Genomic DNA, 19,890 nt, shown 5'->3' with positions numbered 1-19,890 from the left:
CGGATTAGCACATGTACTTCTCATTTTGGGAAGGTATTGCTTAGCTTGCTACCAGCAGCTCAGTTATGTAATGATGTTAGAGGCTTGCAAGGAATGCTTTAGTCCTGCATTAGGCAGTTTTTTTTGCTTGTTGCATTCAAGGGAAAGATCATTAGCCAGAATCTGTGGCCCAGCTATTCACCTTGGCATTCCGATTTGCACAAAGGGAATAAGCATTTGAGAGAAAATGCAACATGTGTTTCTTATGTTGTTATGAACAGCATTTTATTCTTTCTCTTTAGGGTCTAGCCAATGCAGAAATAGATAAATAAGTGCAGACTTCCTGTAAGACGTGTCCAATGCTGGGACAAAATAAAAGGGGACACTTATAAATGATAGTGATATCGTTTGAGAAAGGGTAAGTTGACACTGAATTTCATGTATATTCACAGACCAAGCATGAAAAAGTCCCCAGCATGATCTTCATTGCGTGCTTAGAGCTGGTATTAGCTTTTCAGAGGTGCAGGCCTTTCGAAGGCTCGTTGGTCTAGGGGTATGATTCTCGCTTTGGGTGCGAGAGGTCCTGGGTTCAAATCCCGGACGAGCCCTTTCATTGGTGCTTTTTTAAAGTAGTATTGAAGTATTCATTTCAAAGCCATATATCAATTTTCTCTTTGCAGTAGTGGATGAATATTTGCTAGAGTCTCATGCTTTTAACCTTGCCCTGCCTGAGCAAATAGGAAACATTTCTCTTTAAGCATTTTGCAAAAATGCTGAACTTGCATGGCATATACAAGCGTTCAGCTAGGGCTGTCTGGGAAGGTTGCATGAAAGAAATCTAAAACCAGATGCCCTTGGAATAGCCTGTTTTGAGAAGTTTCATCACAGTAGAATCAACTGTAGACATCTGTTTCTGTAGTGTAGTGCTTATCACGTTCGCCTCACACGCGAAAGGTCCCCGGTTCGAAACCGGGCAGAAACAGTTGTTATATTGTCTTGGCTGCAATGTTGAGAGGTGCCGTTTTGCCATGAAATTGTCCAGGCCCTGAAGATGGTTTCATGCAGACTAATTCCAAGAAAGTGAATTCTCTTAAAAACACTAAAGTAATTGGCATGTGGATGTATCTGTTGATTCACAGACCTCGCTTTCAAAAGAGCCCTGCATTCTGTTCATTGCTCACCTAGAACATGCATTAACTTTGGGAATTGTTGGCACCAACAGGCATCTTAGTTTAGTGGAGTGTTTCTGGTGTTTAAGTGCAGAAGCCCTGGGCTCAATTCCTCGGTGACCCTTCTCAAGGTGATGATACAAATGCATTGTCACCTTTACGTTTAATGTCAGAAATCTTTATTTCTATTTGGTGGTGTATGAATGCTTGCAATAGTATGTTGATTTTTTCTAGCCTTGAATGAATAAAAGCATATCAACTCCTCTTTATGTATTTTTCTAATACATTGATATTTGCATCTCCTTTCCTAGCCTGCATTTTTCACTATCTTACAGGCTGTATATAATAAGTATCAATTCAGGGGCCCTTCTTCTACTCAATTCACAACTGTTTTATCACGGCATTGATAAGCAATCTACATCTGCTTCTGTTGTGTATTGGTTATCATGTTTACCTGACGTGTGAAAGCCCCATGTTTGACAGTGCGCGTTAACAAAGAGACCAATGATTTTTATTAAAAGTTGTCATGTGTTTTTGTTACCTTGCACCGGCCAAAAAGTGCTGGAGATGACTTCATTTGCAGTCACTTGAAAAGTAGGGATTCTCAAATAAATGGTAAGAGGTTGGAACAAATCTAAAGGAATGCATGGCATATCTATATGTATGTGTATTCAGGTATCCATATATAAAGATAGATAGATAGATAGATAGATAGATAGATAGATAGATAGATAGATAGATAGATAGATAGATAGATAGATAGATAGATAGATAGATAGATAGATAGATAGATAGATAGATAGATAGATAGATAGATAGATAGATAGATAGATAGATAGATAGATAGATAGATAGATAGATAGATAGATAGATAGGTAGGTAGGTAGGTAGGTAGATAGATAGATAGATAGATAGATAGATAGATAGATAGATAGATAGATAGATAGATAGATAGATAGATAGATAGATAGATAGATAGATAGATAGATAGATAGATAGATAGATAGATAGATAGATAGATAGATAGATAGATAGATAGATAGATAGATAGATATTGGGAGAGAGAGAGCGTTAATATAAACTGAGACTTTATTTCCCATCAAGCTGTCTTTCCTTTCCTTCAGGAGCAGAATGTTCTGATCATCAGCGCTCCAGAATCTAGTGCTTGGTTGGCAAGCATCACACATTGTGATGTGTTAGCTAAGAGTTCCATGTCGTTCAGACTCATATATTCCTCTGTAGTTGTACCTTGGTGATTCAACAAAATGTGGCATCATAAGCAGCATGCATTCTACTGCCATAGACTGGACAGAAAAAACATTTAGAATTTCACTGAAAAAGAAAAAAAGCATACTTAGGCAGAGCTTTCTGGACAGTAAGGACATTAGAGTAAGTGATGAATAAGCACTGCTTTTGTTAATTTACATAGACAGAACAGAGACTGCTGGGAAAAGCCTGAAATTAAAGGCACAGAAAAGGCCTGCTTCTGGATAGAACACTAAGAAGGGTTGAAAGTTTTTTCTCTGACCCTGGCCACTCTTACAAGCAATCCTATGATAGTCAGAAGGACCCACCCTAAAAAAGAAGGGACAGCCATTTGGACCCTTTCCACCTTTTCTATATCTCGCCTGATCGAACCTGATCGAGCGCTGATTGAGCGGATTAGCACATGTACTTCTCATTTTGGGAAGGTATTGCTTAGCTTGCTACCAGCAGCTCAGTTATGTTATGATGTTAGAGGCTTGCAAGGAATGCTTTAGTCCGGGATTAGGCAGTTTTTTATTGCTACTTGCATTCAAGGGAAAGATCATTAGCCAGAATCTGTGGCCCAGCTATTCACCTTGGCATTCCGATTTGCACAAAGGGAATAAGCATTTGAGAGAAAATGCAACATGTGTTTCTTATGTTGTTATGAACAGCTTTTTATTCTTTCTCTTTAGGGTCTAGCCAATGCAGAAATAGATAAATAAGTGCGGACTTCCTGTAAGACGTGTCCAATGCTGGGACAAAATAAAAGGGGACACTTATAAATGATAGTGATATCGTTTGAGAAAGGGTAAGTTGACACTGAATTTCATGTATATTCACAGACCAAGCATGAAAAAGTCCCCAGCATGATCTTCATTGCGTGCTTAGAGCTGGTATTAGCTTTTCAGAGGTGCAGGCCTTTCGAAGGCTCGTTGGTCTAGGGGTATGATTCTCGCTTTGGGTGCGAGAGGTCCCGGGTTCAAATCCCGGACGAGCCCTTTCATTGGTGCTTTTTTAAAGTAGTATTGAAGTATTCATTTCAAAGCCATATATCAATTTTCTCTTTGCAGTAGTGGATGAATATTTGCTAGAGTCTCATGCTTTTAACCTTGCCCTGCCTGAGCAAGTAGGAAACATTTCTCTTTAAGCATTTTGCAAAAATCCTGAACTTGCATGGCATATACAAGCGTTCAGCTAGGGCTGTCTGGGAAGGTTGCATGAAAGAAATCTAAAACCAGAGGCCCTTGGAATAGCCTGTTTTGAGAAGTTTCATCACAGAAGAATCTACTGTAGACATCTGTTTCTGTAGTGTAGTGGTTATCACCTTCGCCTCACACGCGAAAGGTCCCCGTTTCGAAACCGGGCAGAAACAGTTGTTATATTGTCTTGGCTGCAATGTTGAGAGGTGCCGTTTTGCCATGAAATTGTCCAGGCCCTGAAGATGGTTTCATGCAGACTCGTTCCAAGAAAGTGAATTCTCTTAAAAACACTAAAGTAATTGGCATGTGGATGTATCTGTTGATTCACAGACCTCGCTTTCAAAAGAGCCCTGCATTCTGTTCATTGCTCACCTAGAACATGCATTAACTTTGGGAATTGTTGGCACCAACAGGCATCTTAGTTTAGTGGAGTGTTTCTGGTGTTTAAGTGCAGAAGCCCTGGGCTCAATTCCTCGGTGACCCTTCTCAAGGTGATGATACAAATGCATCGTCACCTTTACGTTTAATGTCAGAATTGTTTATTTCTATTTGGTGGTGTATGAATGCTTGCAATAGTATGTTGATTTTTTCTAGCCTTGAATGAATAAAAGCATATCACTCCTCTTTATGTATTTTTCTAATACATTGATATTTGCATCTCCTTTCCTAGCCTGCATTTTTCACTATCTTACAGGCTGTATATAATAAGTATCAATTCAGGGGCCCTTCTTCTACTCAATTCACAACTGTTCTATCACGGCATTGATAAGCAATCTACATCTGCTTCTGTTGTGTATTGGTTATCATGTTTACCTGACGTGTGAAAGCCCCATGTTTGACAGTGCGCGTTAACAAAGAGACCAATGATTTTTATTAAAAGTTGTCATGTGTTTTTGTTACCTTGCACCGGCCAAAAAGTGCCAGAGATGACTTCATTTGCAGTCACTTGAAAAGTAGGGATTCTCAAATAAATGGTAAGAGGTTGGAACAAATCTAAAGGAATGCATGGCATATCTATATGTATGTGTATTCAGGTATCCATATATAAAGATAGATAGATAGATAGATAGATAGATAGATAGATAGATAGATAGATAGATAGATAGATAGATAGATAGATAGATAGATAGATAGATAGATAGATAGATAGATAGATAGATAGATAGATAGATAGATAGATAGATAGATAGATAGATATTGGGAGAGAGAGAGCGTTAATATAAACTGAGACTTTATTTTCCATCAAGCTGTCTTTCATTTCCTTCAGGAGCAGAATGTTCTGATCATCAGCGCTCCAGAATCTAGTGCTTGGTTGGCAAGCATCACACATTGTGATGTGTTAGCTAAGAGTTCCATGTCGTTCAGACTCATATATTCCTCTGTAGTTGTACCTTGGTGATTCAACAAAATGTGGCATCATAAGCAGCATTCTACTGCCATAGACTGGACAGAAAAAACATTTAGAATTTCACTGAAAAAGAAAAAAAGCATACTTAGGCAGAGCTTTCTGGACAGTAAGGACATTAGAGTAAGTGATGAATAAGCACTGCTTTTGTTAATTTACATAGGCAGAACAGAGACTGCTGGGAAAAGCCTGAAATTAAAGGCACAGAAAATGCCTGCTTCTGGATAGAACACTAAGAAGGGTTGAAAGTTTTTTCTCTGACCCTGGCCACTCTTACAAGCAATCCTACGATAGTCAGAAGGACCCACCCTAAAAAAGAAGGGACAGCCATTTGGACCCTTTCCACCTTTTCTATATCTCGCCTGATCTCGCCTGATCGAGCGCTGATTGAGCGGATTAGCACATGTACTTCTCATTTTGGGAAGGTATTGCTTAGCTTGCTACCAGCAGCTCAGTTATGTTATGATGTTAGAGGCTTGCAAGGAATGCTTTAGTCCCGCATTAGGCAGTTTTTATTGCTTATTGCATTCAAGGGAAAGATCATTAGCCAGAATCTGTGGCCCAGCTATTCACCTTGGCATTCCGATTTGCACAAAGGGAATAAGCATTTGAGAGAAAATGCAACATGTGTTTCTTATGTTGTTATGAACAGCTTTTTATTCTTTCTCTTTAGGGTCTAGCCAATGCAGAAATAGATAAATAAGTGCGGACTTCCTGTAAGACGTGTCCAATGCTGGGACAAAATAAAAGGGGACACTTATAAATGATAGTGATATCGTTTGAGAAAGGGTAAGTTGACACTGAATTTCATGTATATTCACAGACCAAGCATGAAAAAGTCCCCAGCATGATCTTCATTGCGTGCTTAGAGCTGGTATTAGCTTTTCAGAGGTGCAGGCCTTTCGAAGGCTCGTTGGTCTAGGGGTATGATTCTCGCTTTGGGTGCGAGAGGTCCCGGGTTCAAATCCAGGATGAGCCCTTTCATTGGTGCTTTTTTAAAGTAGTATTGAAGTATTCATTTCAAAGCCATATATCAATTTTCTCTTTGCAGTAGTGGATGAATATTTGCTAGAGTCTCATGCTTTTAACCTTGCCCTGCCTGAGCAAATAGGAAACATTTCTCTTTAAGCATTTTGCAAAAATGCTGAACTTGCATGGCATATACAAGCGTTCAGCTAGGGCTGTCTGGGAAGGTTGCATAAAAGAAATCTAAAACCAGAGGCCCTTGGAATAGCCTGTTTTGAGAAGTTTCATCACAGAAGAATCAACTGTAAACATCTGTTTCTGTAGTGTAGTGGTTATCACGTTCGCCTCACACGCGAAAGGTCCCCGGTTCGAAACCGGGCAGAAACAGTTGTTATATTGTCTTGGCTGCAATGTTGAGAGGTGCCGTTTTGCCATGAAATTGTCCAGGCCCTGAAGATGGTTTCATGCAGACTCGTTCCAAGAAAGTGAATTCTCTTAAAAACACTAAAGTAATTAACATGTGGATGTATCTGTTGATTCACAGACCTCGCTTTCAAAAGAGCCCTGCTTTCTGTTCATTGCTCACCTAGAACATGCATTAACTTTGGGAATTGTTGGCACCAACAGGCATCTTAGTTTAGTGGAGTGTTTCAGGTATTTAAGTGCAGAAGCCCTGGGCTCAATTCCTCAGTGACCCTTCTCAAGGTGATGATACAAATGCATCGTCACCTTTACGTTTAATGTCAGAATTGTTTATTTCTATTTGGTGGTGTATGAATGCTTGCAATAGTATGTTGATTTTTTCTAGCCTTGAATGAATAAAAGCATATCACTCCTCTTTATGTATTTTTCTAATACATTGATATTTGCATCTCCTTTCCTAGCCTGCATTTTTCACTATCTTACAGGCTGTATATAATAAGTATCAATTCAGGGGCCCTTCTTCTACTCAATTCACAACTGTTCTATCACGGCATTGATAAGCAATCTACATCTGCTTCTGTTGTGTATTGGTTATCATGTTTACCTGACGTGTGAAAGCCCCGTGTTTGACAGTGCGCGTTAACAAAGAGACCAATGATTTTTATTAAAAGTTGTCATGTGTTTTTGTTACCTTGCACCGGCCAAAAAGTGCCAGAGATGACTTCATTTGCAGTCACTTGAAAAGTAGGGATTCTCAAATAAATGGTAAGAGGTTGGAACAAATCTAAAGGAATGCATGGCATATCTATATGTATGTGTATTCAGGTATCCATATATAAAGATAGATAGATAGATAGATAGATAGATAGATAGATAGATAGATAGATAGATAGATAGATAGATAGATAGATAGATAGATAGATAGATAGATAGATAGATAGATAGATAGATAGATAGATAGATAGATAGATAGATAGATAGATAGATAGATAGATAGATAGATAGATAGATAGATAGATAGATAGATAGATATTGGGAGAGAGAGAGCGTTAATATAAACTGAGACTTTATTTTCCATCAAGCTGTCTTTCATTTCCTTCAGGAGCAGAATGTTCTGATCATCAGCGCTCCAGAATCTAGTGCTTGGTTGGCAAGCATCACACATTGTGATGTGTTAGCTAAGAGTTCCATGTCGTTCAGACTCATATATTCCTCTGTAGTTGTACCTTGGTGATTCAACAAAATGTTGCATCATAAGCAGCATTCTACTGCCATAGACTGGACAGAAAAAACATTTAGAATTTCACTGAAAAAGAAAAAAAGCATACTTAGGCAGAGCTTTCTGGACAGTAAGGACATTAGAGTAAGTGATGAATAAGCACTGCTTTTGTTAATTTACATAGGCAGAACAGAGACTGCTGGGAAAAGCCTGAAATTAAAGGCACAGAAAATGCCTGCTTCTGGATAGAACACTAAGAAGGGTTGAAAGTTTTTTCTCTGACCCTGGCCACTCTTACAAGCAATCCTATGATAGTCAGAAGGACCCACCCTAAAAAAGAAGAGACAGCCATTTGGACCCTTTCCACCTTTTCTATATCTCGCCTGATCGAGCCTGATCGAGCGCTGATTGAGCGGATTAGCACATGTACTTCTCATTTTGGGAAGGTATTGCTTAGCTTGCTACCAGCAGCTCAGTTATGTAATGATGTTAGAGGCTTGCAAGGAATGCTTTAGTCCTGCATTAGGCAGTTTTTATTGCTTATTGCATTCAAGGGAAAGATAATTAGCCAGAATCTGTGGCCCAGCTATTCACCTTGGCATTCCGATTTGCACAAAGGTAAAAAGCATTTGAGAGAAAATGCAACATGTGTTTCTTATGTTGTTATGAACAGCATTTTATTCTTTCCCTTTAGGGTCTAGCCAATGCAGAAATAGATAAATAAGTGCAGACTTCCTGTAAGACGTGTCCAATGCTGGGACAAAATAAAAGGGGACACTTATAAATGATAGTGATATCGTTTGAGAAAGGGTAAGTTGACACTGAATTTCATGTATATTCACAGACCAAGCATGAAAAAGTCCCCAGCATGATCTTCATTGCGTGCTTAGAGCTGGTATTAGCTTTTCAGAGGTGCAGGCCTTTCGAAGGCTCGTTGGTCTAGGGGTATGATTCTCGCTTTGGGTGCGAGAGGTCCCGGGTTCAAATCCCGGATGAGCCCTTTCATTGGTGCTTTTTTAAAGTAGTATTGAAGTATTCATTTCAAAGCCATATATCAATTTTCTCTTTGCAGTAGTGGGTGAATATTTGCTAGAGTCTCATGCTTTTAACCTTGCCCTGCCTGAGCAAATAGGAAACATTTCTCTTTAAGCATTTTGCAAAAATGCTGAACTTGCATGGCATATAAAAGCGTTCAGCTAGGGCTGTCTGGGAAGGTTGCATAAAAGAAATCTAAAACCAGAGGCCCTTGGAATAGCCTGTTTTGAGAAGTTTCATCACAGAAGAATCAACTGTAGACATCTGTTTCTGTAGTGTAGTGGTTATCACGTTTGCCTCACGCGCGAAAGGTCCCCGGTTCGAAACCGGGCAGAAACAGTTGTTATATTGTCTAGGCTGCAATGTTGAGAGGTGCTGTTTTGCCATGAAAGTGTCCAGGCCCTGAAGATGGTTTCATGCAGACTCGTTCCAAGAAAGTGAATTCTCTTAAAAACACTAAAGTAATTAACATGTGGATGTATCTGTTGATTCACATACCTCGCTTTCAAAAGAGCCCTGCATTCTGTTCATTGCTCACCTAGAACATGCATTAACTTTGGGAATTGTTGGCACCAACAGGCATCTTAGTTTAGTGGAGTGTTTCTGGTATTTAAGTGCAGAAGCCCTGGGCTCAATTCCTCGGTGACCCTTCTCAAGGTGATGATACAAATGCATCGTCACCTTTACGTTTAATGTCAGAATTGTTTATTTCTATTTGGTGGTGTATGAATGCTTGCAATAGTATGTTGATTTTTTCTAGCCTTGAATGAATAAAAGCATATCAACTCCTCTTTATGTATTTTTCTAATACATTGATATTTGCATCTCCTTTCCTAGCCTGCATTTTTCACTATCTTACAGGCTGTATATAATAAGTATCAATTCAGGGGCCCTTCTTCTACTCAATTCACAACTGTTCTATAACGGCATTGATAAGCAATCTACATCTGCTTCTGTTGTGTATTGGTTATCATGTTTACCTGACGTGTGAAAGCCCCATGTTTGACAGTGCGCGTTAACAAAGAGACCAATGATTTTTATTAAAAGTTGTCATGTGTTTTTGTTACCTTGCACCGGCCAAAAAGTGCCAGAGATGACTTCATTTGCAGTCACTTGAAAAGTAGGGATTCTCAAATAAATGGTAAGAGGTTGGAACAAATCTAAAGGAATGCATGGCATATCTATATGTATGTGTATTCAGGTATCCATATATAAAGATAGATAGATAGATAGATAGATAGATAGATAGATAGATAGATAGATAGATAGATAGATAGATAGATAGATAGATAGATAGATAGATAGATAGATAGATAGATAGATAGATAGATAGATAGATAGATAGATAGATAGATAGATAGATAGATAGATAGATAGATAGATAGATAGATAGATAGATAGATAGATAGATATTGGGAGAGAGAGAGCGTTAATATAAACTGAGACTTTATTTTCCATCAAGCTGTCTTTCATTTCCTTCAGGAGCAGAATGTTCTGATCATCAGCGCTCCAGAATCTAGTGCTTGGTTGGCAAGCATCACACATTGTGATGTGTTAGCTAAGAGTTCCATGTCGTTCAGACTCATATATTCCTCTGTAGTTGTACCTTGGTGATTAAACAAAATGTGGCATCATAAGCAGCATTCTACTGCCATAGACTGGACAGAAAAAACATTTGAATTTCACTGAAAAAAAAAAGCATACTTAGGCAGAGCTTTCTGGACAGTAAGGACATTAGAGTAAGTGATGAATAAGCACTGCTTTTGTTAATTTACATAGGCAGAACAGAGACTGCTGGGAAAAGCCTGAAATTAAAGGCACAGAAAATGCCTGCTTCTGGATAGAACACTAAGAAGGGTTGAAAGTTTTTTCTCTGACCCTGGCCACTCTTACAAGCAATCCTACGATAGTCAGAAGGACCCACCCTAAAAAAGAAGGGACAGCCATTTGGACCCTTTCCACCTTTTCTATATCGAGCCTGATCGAGCGCTGATTGAGCGGATTAGCACATGTACTTCTCATTTTGGGAAGGTATTGCTTAGCTTGCTACCAGCAGCTCAGTTATGTTATGATGTTAGAGGCTTGCAAGGAATGCTTTAGTCCCGCATTAGGCAGTTTTTATTGCTTATTGCATTCAAGGGAAAGATCATTAGCCAGAATCTGTGGCCCAGCTATTCACCTTGGCATTCCGATTTGCACAAAGGGAATAAGCATTTGAGAGAAAATGCAACATGTGTTTCTTATGTTGTTATGAACAGCTTTTTATTCTTTCTCTTTAGGGTCTAGCCAATGCAGAAATAGATAAATAAGTGCGGACTTCCTGTAAGACGTGTCCAATGCTGGGACAAAATAAAAGGGGACACTTATAAATGATAGTGATATCGTTTGAGAAAGGGTAAGTTGACACTGAATTTCATGTATATTCACAGACCAAGCATGAAAAAGTTCCCAGCATGATCTTCATTGCGTGCTTAGAGCTGGTATTAGCTTTTCAGAGGTGCAGGCCTTTCGAAGGCTCATTGGTTTAGGGGTATGATTCTCGCTTTGGGTGCGAGAGGTCCCGGGTTCAAATCCAGGATGAGCCCTTTCATTGGTGCTTTTTTAAAGTAGTATTGAAGTATTCATTTCAAAGCCATATATCAATTTTCTCTTTGCAGTAGTGGATGAATATTTGCTAGAGTCTCATGCTTTTAACCTTGCCCTGCCTGAGCAAATAGGAAACATTTCTCTTTAAGCATTTTGCAAAAATGCTGAACTTGCATGGCATATACAAGCGTTCAGCTAGGGCTGTCTGGGAAGGTTGCATAAAAGAAATCTAAAACCAGAGGCCCTTGGAATAGCCTGTTTTGAGAAGTTTCATCACAGAAGAATCAACTGTAGACATCTGTTTCTGTAGTGTAGTGGTTATCACGTTCGCCTCACACGCGAAAGGTCCCCGGTTCGAAACCGGGCAGAAACAGTTGTTATATTGTCTTGGCTGCAATGTTGAGAGGTGCCGTTTTGCCATGAAATTGTCCAGGCCCTGAAGATGGTTTCATGCAGACTCGTTCCAAGAAAGTGAATTCTCTTAAAAACACTAAAGTAATTAACATGTGGATGTATCTGTTGATTCACAGACCTCGCTTTCAAAAGAGCCCTGCATTCTGTTCATTGCTCACCTAGAACATGCATTAACTTTGGGAATTGTTGGCACCAACAGGCATCTTAGTTTAGTGGAGTGTTTCTGGTATTTAAGTGCAGAAGCCCTGGGCTCAATTCCTCAGTGACCCTTCTCAAGGTGATGATACAAATGCATCGTCACCTTTACGTTTAATGTCAGAATTGTTTATTTCTATTTGGTGGTGTATGAATGCTTGCAATAGTATGTTGATTTTTTCTAGCCTTGAATAAATAAAAGCATATCACTCCTCTTTATGTATTTTTCTAATACATTGATATTTGAATCTCCTTTCCTAGCCTGCATTTTTCACTATCTTACAGGCTGTATATAATAAGTATCAATTCAGGGGCCCTTCTTCTACTCAATTCACAACTGTTCTATCACGGCATTGATAAGCAATCTACATCTGCTTCTGTTGTGTATTGGTTATCATGTTTACCTGACGTGTGAAAGCCCCATGTTTGACAGTGCGCGTTAACAAAGAGACCAATGATTTTTATTAAAAGTTGTCATGTGTTTTTGTTACCTTGCACCGGCCAAAAAGTGCCAGAGATGACTTCATTTGCAGTCACTTGAAAAGTAGGGATTCTCAAATAAATGGTAAGAGGTTGGAACAAATCTAAAGGAATGCATGGCATATCTATATGTATGTGTATTCAGGTATCCATATATAAAGATAGATAGATAGATAGATAGATAGATAGATAGATAGATAGATAGATAGATAGATAGATAGATAGATAGATAGATAGATAGATAGATAGATAGATAGATAGATAGATAGATAGATAGATAGATAGATAGATAGATAGATATTGGGAGAGAGAGAGCGTTAATATAAACTGAGACTTTATTTTCCATCAAGCTGTCTTTCATTTCCTTCAGGAGCAGAATGTTCTGATCATCAGCGCTCCAGAATCTAGTGCTTGGTTGGCAAGCATCACACATTGTGATGTGTTAGCTAAGAGTTCCATGTCGTTCAGACTCATATATTCCTCTGTAGTTGTACCTTGGTGATTCAACAAAATGTGGCATCATAAGCAGCATTCTACTGCCATAGACTGGACAGAAAAAACATTTAGAATTTCACTGAAAAAGAAAAAAAGCATACTTAGGCAGAGCTTTCTGGACAGTAAGGACATTAGAGTAAGTGATGAATAAGCACTGCTTTTGGTAATTTACATAGGCAGAACAGAGACTGCTGGGAAAAGCCTTAAATTAAAGGCACAGAAAATGCCTGCTTCTGGATAGAACACTAAGAAGGGTTGAAAGTTTTTTCTCTGACCCTGGCCACTCTTACAAGCAATCCTACGATAGTCAGAAGGACCCACCCTAAAAAAGAAGGGACAGCCATTTGGACCCTTTCCACCTTTTCTATATCTCGCCTGATCGAGCCTGATCGAGCGCTGATTGAGCGATTAGCACATGTACTTCTCATTTTGGGAAGGTATTGCTTAGCTTGCTACCAGCAGCTCAGTTATGTTATGATGTTAGAGGCTTGCAAGGAATGCTTTAGTCCCGCATTAGGCAGTTTGTATTGCTTATTGCATTCAAGGGAAAGATCATTAGCCAGAATCTGTGGCCCAGCTATTCACCTTGGCATTCCGATTTGCACAAAGGGAATAAGCATTTGAGAGAAAATGCAACATGTGTTTCTTATGTTGTTATGAACAGCTTTTTATTCTTTCTCTTTAGGGTCTAGCCAATGCAGAAATAGATAAATAAGTGCGGACTTCCTGTAAGACGTGTCCAATGCTGGGACAAAATAAAAGGGGACACTTATAAATGATAGTGATATCGTTTGAGAAAGGGTAAGTTGACACTGAATTTCATGTATATTCACAGACCAAGCATGAAAAAGTCCCCAGCATGATCTTCATTGCGTGCTTAGAGCTGGTATTAGCTTTTCAGAGGTGCAGGCCTTTCGAAGGCTCGTTGGTCTAGGGGTATGATTCTCGCTTTGGGTGCGAGAGGTCCTGGGTTTAAATCCCGGACGAGCCCTTTCATTGGTGCTTTTTTAAAGTAGTATTGAAGTATTCATTTCAAAGCCATATATCAATTTTCTCTTTGCAGTAGTGGATGAATATTTGCTAGAGTCTCATGCTTTTAACCTTGCCCTGCCTGAGCAAATAGGAAACATTTCTCTTTAAGCATTTTGCAAAAATGCTGAACTTGCATGGCATATACAAGCGTTCAGCTAGGGCTGTCTGGGAAGGTTGCATGAAAGAAATCTAAAACCAGAGGCCCTTGGAATAGCCTGTTTTGAGAAGTTTCATCACAGAAGAATCAACTGTAGACATCTGTTTCTGTAGTGTAGTGGTTATCACGTTCGCCTCACACGCGAAAGGTCCCCGGTTTGAAACCGGGCAGAAACAGTTGTTATATTGTCTTGGCTGCAATGTTGAGAGGTGCCATTTTGCCATGAAATTGTCCAGGCCCTGAAGATGGTTTCATGCAGACTCGTTCCAAGAAAGTGAATTCTCTTAAAAACACTAAAGTAATTGGCATGTGGATGTATCTGTTGATTCACAGACCTCGCTTTCAAAAGAGCCCTGCATTCTGTTCATTGCTCACCTAGAACATGCATTAACTTTGGGAATTGTTGGCACCAACAGGCATCTTAGTTTAGTGGAGTGTTTCTGGTGTTTAAGTGCAGAAGCCCTGGGCTCAATTCCTCGGTGACCCTTCTCAAGGTGATGATACAAATGCATTGTCACCTTTACGTTTAATGTCAGAAATCTTTATTTCTATTTGGTGGTGTATGAATGCTTGCAATAGTATGTTGATTTTTTCTAGCCTTGAATGAATAAAAGCATATCACTCCTCTTTATGTATTTTTCTAATACATTGATATTTGCATCTCCTTTCCTAGCCTGCATTTTTCACTATCTTACAGGCTGTATATAATAAGTATCAATTCAGGGGCCCTTCTTCTACTCAATTCACAACTGTTCTATCACGGCATTGATAAGCAATCTACATCTGCTTCTGTTGTGTATTGGTTATCATGTTTACCTGACGTGTGAAAGCCCCATGTTTGACAGTGCGCGTTAACAAAGAGACCAATGATTTTTATTAAAAGTTGTCATGTGTTTTTGTTACCTTGCACCGGCCAAAAAGTGCCGGAGATGACTTCATTTGCAGTCACTTGAAAAGTAGGGATTCTCAAATAAATGGTAAGAGGTTGGAACAAATCTAAAGGAATGCATGGCATATCTATATGTATGTGTATTCAGGTATCCATATATAAAGATAGATAGATAGATAGATAGATAGATAGATAGATAGATAGATAGATAGATAGATAGATAGATAGATAGATAGATAGATAGATAGATAGATAGATAGATAGATAGATAGATAGATAGATAGATAGATAGATAGATAGATAGATAGATAGATAGATAGATAGATAGATAGATAGATAGATAGATAGATAGATAGATAGATAGATAGATAGATAGATAGATAGATAGATATTGGGAGAGAGAGAGCGTTAATATAAACTGAGACTTTATTTTCCATCACGCTGTCTTTCCTTTCCTTCAGGAGCAGAATGTTCTGATCATCAGCGCTCCAGAATCTAGTGCTTGGTTGGCAAGCATCACACATTGTGATGTGTTAGCTAAGAGTTCCATGTCGTTCAGACTCATATATTCCTCTGTAGTTGTACCTTGGTGATTCAACAAAATGTTGCATCATAAGCAGCATTCTACTGCCATAGACTGGACAGAAAAAACATTTAGAATTTCACTGAAAAAGAAAAAAAGCATACTTAGGCAGAGCTTTCTGGACAGTAAGGACATTAGAGTAAGTGATGAATAAGCACTGCTTTTGTTAATTTACATAGGCAGAACAGAGACTGCTGGGAAAAGCCTGAAATTAAAGGCACAGAAAATGCCTGCTTCTGGATAGAACACTAAGAAGGGTTGAAAGTTTTTTCTCTGACCCTGGCCACTCTTACAAGCAATCCTATGATAGTCAGAAGGACCCACCCTAAAAAAGAAGGGACAGCCATTTGGACCCTTTCCACCTTTTCTATATCTCGCCTGATCGAGCCTGATCGAGCGCTGATCGAGCGGATTAGCACATGTACTTCTCATTTTGGGAAGGTATTGCTTAGCTTGCTACCAGCAGCTCAGTTATGTAATGATGTTAGAGGCTTGCAAGGAATGCTTTAGTCCTGCATTAGGCAGTTTTTATTGCTTATTGCATTCAAGGGAAAGATCATTAGCCAGAATCTGTGGCCCAGCTATTCACCTTGGCATTCCGATTTGCACAAAGGGAATAAGCATTTGAGAGAAAATGCAACATGTGTTTCTTATGTTGTTATGAACAGCTTTTTATTCTTTCTCTTTAGGGTCTAGCCAATGCAGAAATAGATAAATAAGTGCGGACTTCCTGTAAGACGTGTCCAATGCTGGGACAAAATAAAAGGGGACACTTATAAATGATAGTGATATCGTTTGAGAAAGGGTAAGTTGACACTGAATTTCATGTATATTCACAGACCAAGCATCAAAAAGTCCCCAGCATGATCTTCATTGCGTGCTTAGAGCTGGTATTAGCTTTTCAGAGGTGCAGGCCTTTCGAAGGCTCGTTGGTCTAGGGGTATGATTCTCGCTTTGGGTGCGAGAGGTCCCGGCTTCAAATCCAGGATGAGCCCTTTCTTTGGTGCTTTTTTAAAGTAGTATTGAAGTATTCATTTCAAAGCCATATATCAATTTTCTCTTTGCAGTAGTGGATGAATATTTGCTAGAGTCTCATGCTTTTAACCTTGCCCTGCCTGAGCAAATAGGAAACATTTCTCTTTAAGCATTTTGCAAAAATGCTGAACTTGCATGGCATATACAAGCGTTCAGCTAGGGCTGTCTGGGAAGGTTGCATAAAAGAAATCTAAAACCAGAGGCCCTTGGAATAGCCTGTTTTGAGAAGTTTCATCACAGAAGAATCAACTGTAGACATCTGTTTCTGTAGTGTAGTGGTTATCACGTTCGCCTCACACGCGAAAGGTCCCCGGTTCGAAACCGGGCAGAAACAGTTGTTATATTGTCTTGGCTGCAATGTTGAGAGGTGCCGTTTTGCCATGAAATTGTCCAGGCCCTGAAGATGGTTTCATGCAGACTCGTTCCAAGAAAGTGAATTCTCTTAAAAACACTAAAGTAATTAACATGTGGATGTATCTGTTGATTCACAGACCTCGCTTTCAAAAGAGCCCTGCATTCTGTTCATTGCTCACCTAGAACATGCATTAACTTTGGGAATTGTTGGCACCAACAGGCATCTTAGTTTAGTGGAGTGTTTCTGGTATTTAAGTGCAGAAGCCCTGGGCTCAATTCCTCAGTGACCCTTCTCAAGGTGATGATACAAATGCATCGTCACCTTTACGTTTAATGTCAGAATTGTTTATTTCTATTTGGTGGTGTATGAATGCTTGCAATAGTATGTTGATTTATTCTAGCCTTGAATGAATAAAAGCATATCACTCCTCTTTATGTATTTTTCTAATACATTGATATTTGCATCTCCTTTCCTAGCCTGCATTTTTCACTATCTTACAGGCTGTATATAATAAGTATCAATTCAGGGGCCCTTCTTCTACTCAATTCACAACTGTTCTATCACGGCATTGATAAGCAATCTACATCTGCTTCTGTTGTGTATTGGTTATCATGTTTACCTGACGTGTGAAAGCCCCATGTTTGACAGTGGGCGTTAACAAAGAGACCAATGATTTTTATTAAAAGTTGTAATGTGTTTTTGTTACCTTGCACCGGCCAAAAAGTGCCAGAGATGACTTCATTTGCAGTCACTTGAAAAGTAGGGATTCTCAAATAAATGGTAAGAGGTTGGAACAAATCTAAAGGAATGCATGGCATATCTATATGTATGTGTATTCAGGTATCCATATATAAAGATAGATAGATAGATAGATAGATAGATAGATAGATAGATAGATAGATAGATAGATAGATAGATAGATAGATAGATAGATAGATAGATAGATAGATAGATAGATAGATAGATAGATAGATAGATAGATAGATAGATAGATAGATATTGGGAGAGAGAGAGCGTTAATATAAACTGAGACTTTATTTTCCATCAAGCTGTCTTTCCTTTCCTTCAGGAGCAGAATGTTCTGATCATCAGCGCTCCAGAATCTAGTGCTTGGTTGGCAAGCATCACACATTGTGATGTGTTAGCTAAGAGTTCCATGTCGTTCAGACTCATATATTCCTCTGTAGTTGTACCTTGGTGATTCAACAAAATGTGGCATCATAAGCAGCATTCTACTGCCATAGACTGGACAGAAAAAACATTTAGAATTTCACTGAAAAAGAAAAAAAGCATACTTAGGCAGAGCTTTCTGGACAGTAAGGACATTAGAGTAAGTGATGAATAAGCACTGCTTTTGTTAATTTACATAGGCAGAACAGAGACTGCTGGGAAAAGCCTGAAATTAAAGGCACAGAAAATGCCTGCTTCTGGATAGAACACTAAGAAGGGTTGAAAGTTTTTTCTCTGACCCTGGCCACTCTTACAAGCAATCCTATGATAGTCAGAAGGACCCACCCTAAAAAAGAAGGGACAGCCATTTGGACCCTTTCCACCTTTTCTTGATCGAGCCTGATCGAGCCTGATCGAGCGCTGATTGAGCGGATTAGCACATGTACTTCTCATTTTGGGAAGGTATTGCTTAGCTTGCTACCAGCAGCTCAGTTATGTAATGATGTTAGAGGCTTGCAAGGAATGCTTTAGTCCTGCATTAGGCAGTTTTTTTTGCTTGTTGCATTCAAGGGAAAGATCATTAGCCAGAATCTGTGGCCCAGCTATTCACCTTGGCATTCCGATTTGCACAAAGGGAATAAGCATTTGAGAGAAAATGCAACATGTGTTTCTTATGTTGTTATGAACAGCATTTTATTCTTTCTCTTTAGGGTCTAGCCAATGCAGAAATAGATAAATAAGTGCAGACTTCCTGTAAGACGTGTCCAATGCTGGGACAAAATAAAAGGGGACACTTATAAATGATAGTGATATCGTTTGAGAAAGGGTAAGTTGACACTGAATTTCATGTATATTCACAGACCAAGCATGAAAAAGTCCCCAGCATGATCTTCATTGCGTGCTTAGAGCTGGTATTAGCTTTTCAGAGGTGCAGGCCTTTCGAAGGCTCGTTGGTCTAGGGGTATGATTCTCGCTTTGGGTGCGAGAGGTCCTGGGTTCAAATCCCGGACGAGCCCTTTCATTGGTGCTTTTTTAAAGTAGTATTGAAGTATTCATTTCAAAGCCATATATCAATTTTCTCTTTGCAGTAGTGGATGAATATTTGCTAGAGTCTCATGCTTTTAACCTTGCCCTGCCTGAGCAAATAGGAAACATTTCTCTTTAAGCATTTTGCAAAAATGCTGAACTTGCATGGCATATACAAGCGTTCAGCTAGGGCTGTCTGGGAAGGTTGCATGAAAGAAATCTAAAACCAGATGCCCTTGGAATAGCCTGTTTTGAGAAGTTTCATCACAGTAGAATCAACTGTAGACATCTGTTTCTGTAGTGTAGTGCTTATCACGTTCGCCTCACACGCGAAAGGTCCCCGGTTCGAAACCGGGCAGAAACAGTTGTTATATTGTCTTGGCTGCAATGTTGAGAGGTGCCGTTTTGCCATGAAATTGTCCAGGCCCTGAAGATGGTTTCATGCAGACTAATTCCAAGAAAGTGAATTCTCTTAAAAACACTAAAGTAATTGGCATGTGGATGTATCTGTTGATTCACAGACCTCGCTTTCAAAAGAGCCCTGCATTCTGTTCATTGCTCACCTAGAACATGCATTAACTTTGGGAATTGTTGGCACCAACAGGCATCTTAGTTTAGTGGAGTGTTTCTGGTGTTTAAGTGCAGAAGCCCTGGGCTCAATTCCTCGGTGACCCTTCTCAAGGTGATGATACAAATGCATTGTCACCTTTACGTTTAATGTCAGAAATCTTTATTTCTATTTGGTGGTGTATGAATGCTTGCAATAGTATGTTGATTTTTTCTAGCCTTGAATGAATAAAAGCATATCAACTCCTCTTTATGTATTTTTC

At 39.2% G+C, this 19,890-nt stretch overlaps 10 non-coding genes across 10 annotated transcripts; all 10 read left to right on the top strand.

Annotated features, from left to right (window-relative positions):
• Positions 1-515: 515 nt before the first annotated feature.
• Positions 516-587, top strand: TRNAP-UGG (transfer RNA proline (anticodon UGG)). The gene has a single exon. It is a non-coding gene; the product is annotated as a tRNA-Pro (tRNA).
• A 2,735-nt stretch (positions 588-3,322) lies between these two features.
• Positions 3,323-3,394, top strand: TRNAP-UGG (transfer RNA proline (anticodon UGG)). The gene has a single exon. It is a non-coding gene; the product is annotated as a tRNA-Pro (tRNA).
• A 2,886-nt stretch (positions 3,395-6,280) lies between these two features.
• Positions 6,281-6,353, top strand: TRNAV-CAC (transfer RNA valine (anticodon CAC)). The gene has a single exon. It is a non-coding gene; the product is annotated as a tRNA-Val (tRNA).
• A 2,183-nt stretch (positions 6,354-8,536) lies between these two features.
• TRNAP-UGG (transfer RNA proline (anticodon UGG)) lies at positions 8,537-8,608 on the top strand. The gene has a single exon. It is a non-coding gene; the product is annotated as a tRNA-Pro (tRNA).
• A 301-nt stretch (positions 8,609-8,909) lies between these two features.
• TRNAV-CAC (transfer RNA valine (anticodon CAC)) lies at positions 8,910-8,982 on the top strand. Its single transcript has one exon. It is a non-coding gene; the product is annotated as a tRNA-Val (tRNA).
• Positions 8,983-11,529: 2,547 nt separating this feature from the next.
• TRNAV-CAC (transfer RNA valine (anticodon CAC)) lies at positions 11,530-11,602 on the top strand. The gene has a single exon. It is a non-coding gene; the product is annotated as a tRNA-Val (tRNA).
• Positions 11,603-14,105: 2,503 nt separating this feature from the next.
• On the top strand, positions 14,106-14,178 carry TRNAV-CAC (transfer RNA valine (anticodon CAC)). Its single transcript has one exon. It is a non-coding gene; the product is annotated as a tRNA-Val (tRNA).
• Positions 14,179-16,770: 2,592 nt separating this feature from the next.
• Positions 16,771-16,843, top strand: TRNAV-CAC (transfer RNA valine (anticodon CAC)). The gene has a single exon. It is a non-coding gene; the product is annotated as a tRNA-Val (tRNA).
• Positions 16,844-18,978: 2,135 nt separating this feature from the next.
• On the top strand, positions 18,979-19,050 carry TRNAP-UGG (transfer RNA proline (anticodon UGG)). Its single transcript has one exon. It is a non-coding gene; the product is annotated as a tRNA-Pro (tRNA).
• A 301-nt stretch (positions 19,051-19,351) lies between these two features.
• Positions 19,352-19,424, top strand: TRNAV-CAC (transfer RNA valine (anticodon CAC)). Its single transcript has one exon. It is a non-coding gene; the product is annotated as a tRNA-Val (tRNA).
• Positions 19,425-19,890: the final 466 nt, after the last annotated feature.

The sequence above is a fragment of the Lissotriton vulgaris genome, unplaced genomic scaffold (genome assembly GCF_964263255.1).
Source record: "Lissotriton vulgaris unplaced genomic scaffold, aLisVul1.2 SCAFFOLD_496, whole genome shotgun sequence".
In the NCBI taxonomy this organism is placed as follows: Eukaryota; Metazoa; Chordata; class Amphibia; order Caudata; family Salamandridae; genus Lissotriton; species Lissotriton vulgaris.
Note: the sequence above shows the minus strand (reverse complement) of the source record. Positions and strands in the feature narration are given on the sequence as shown.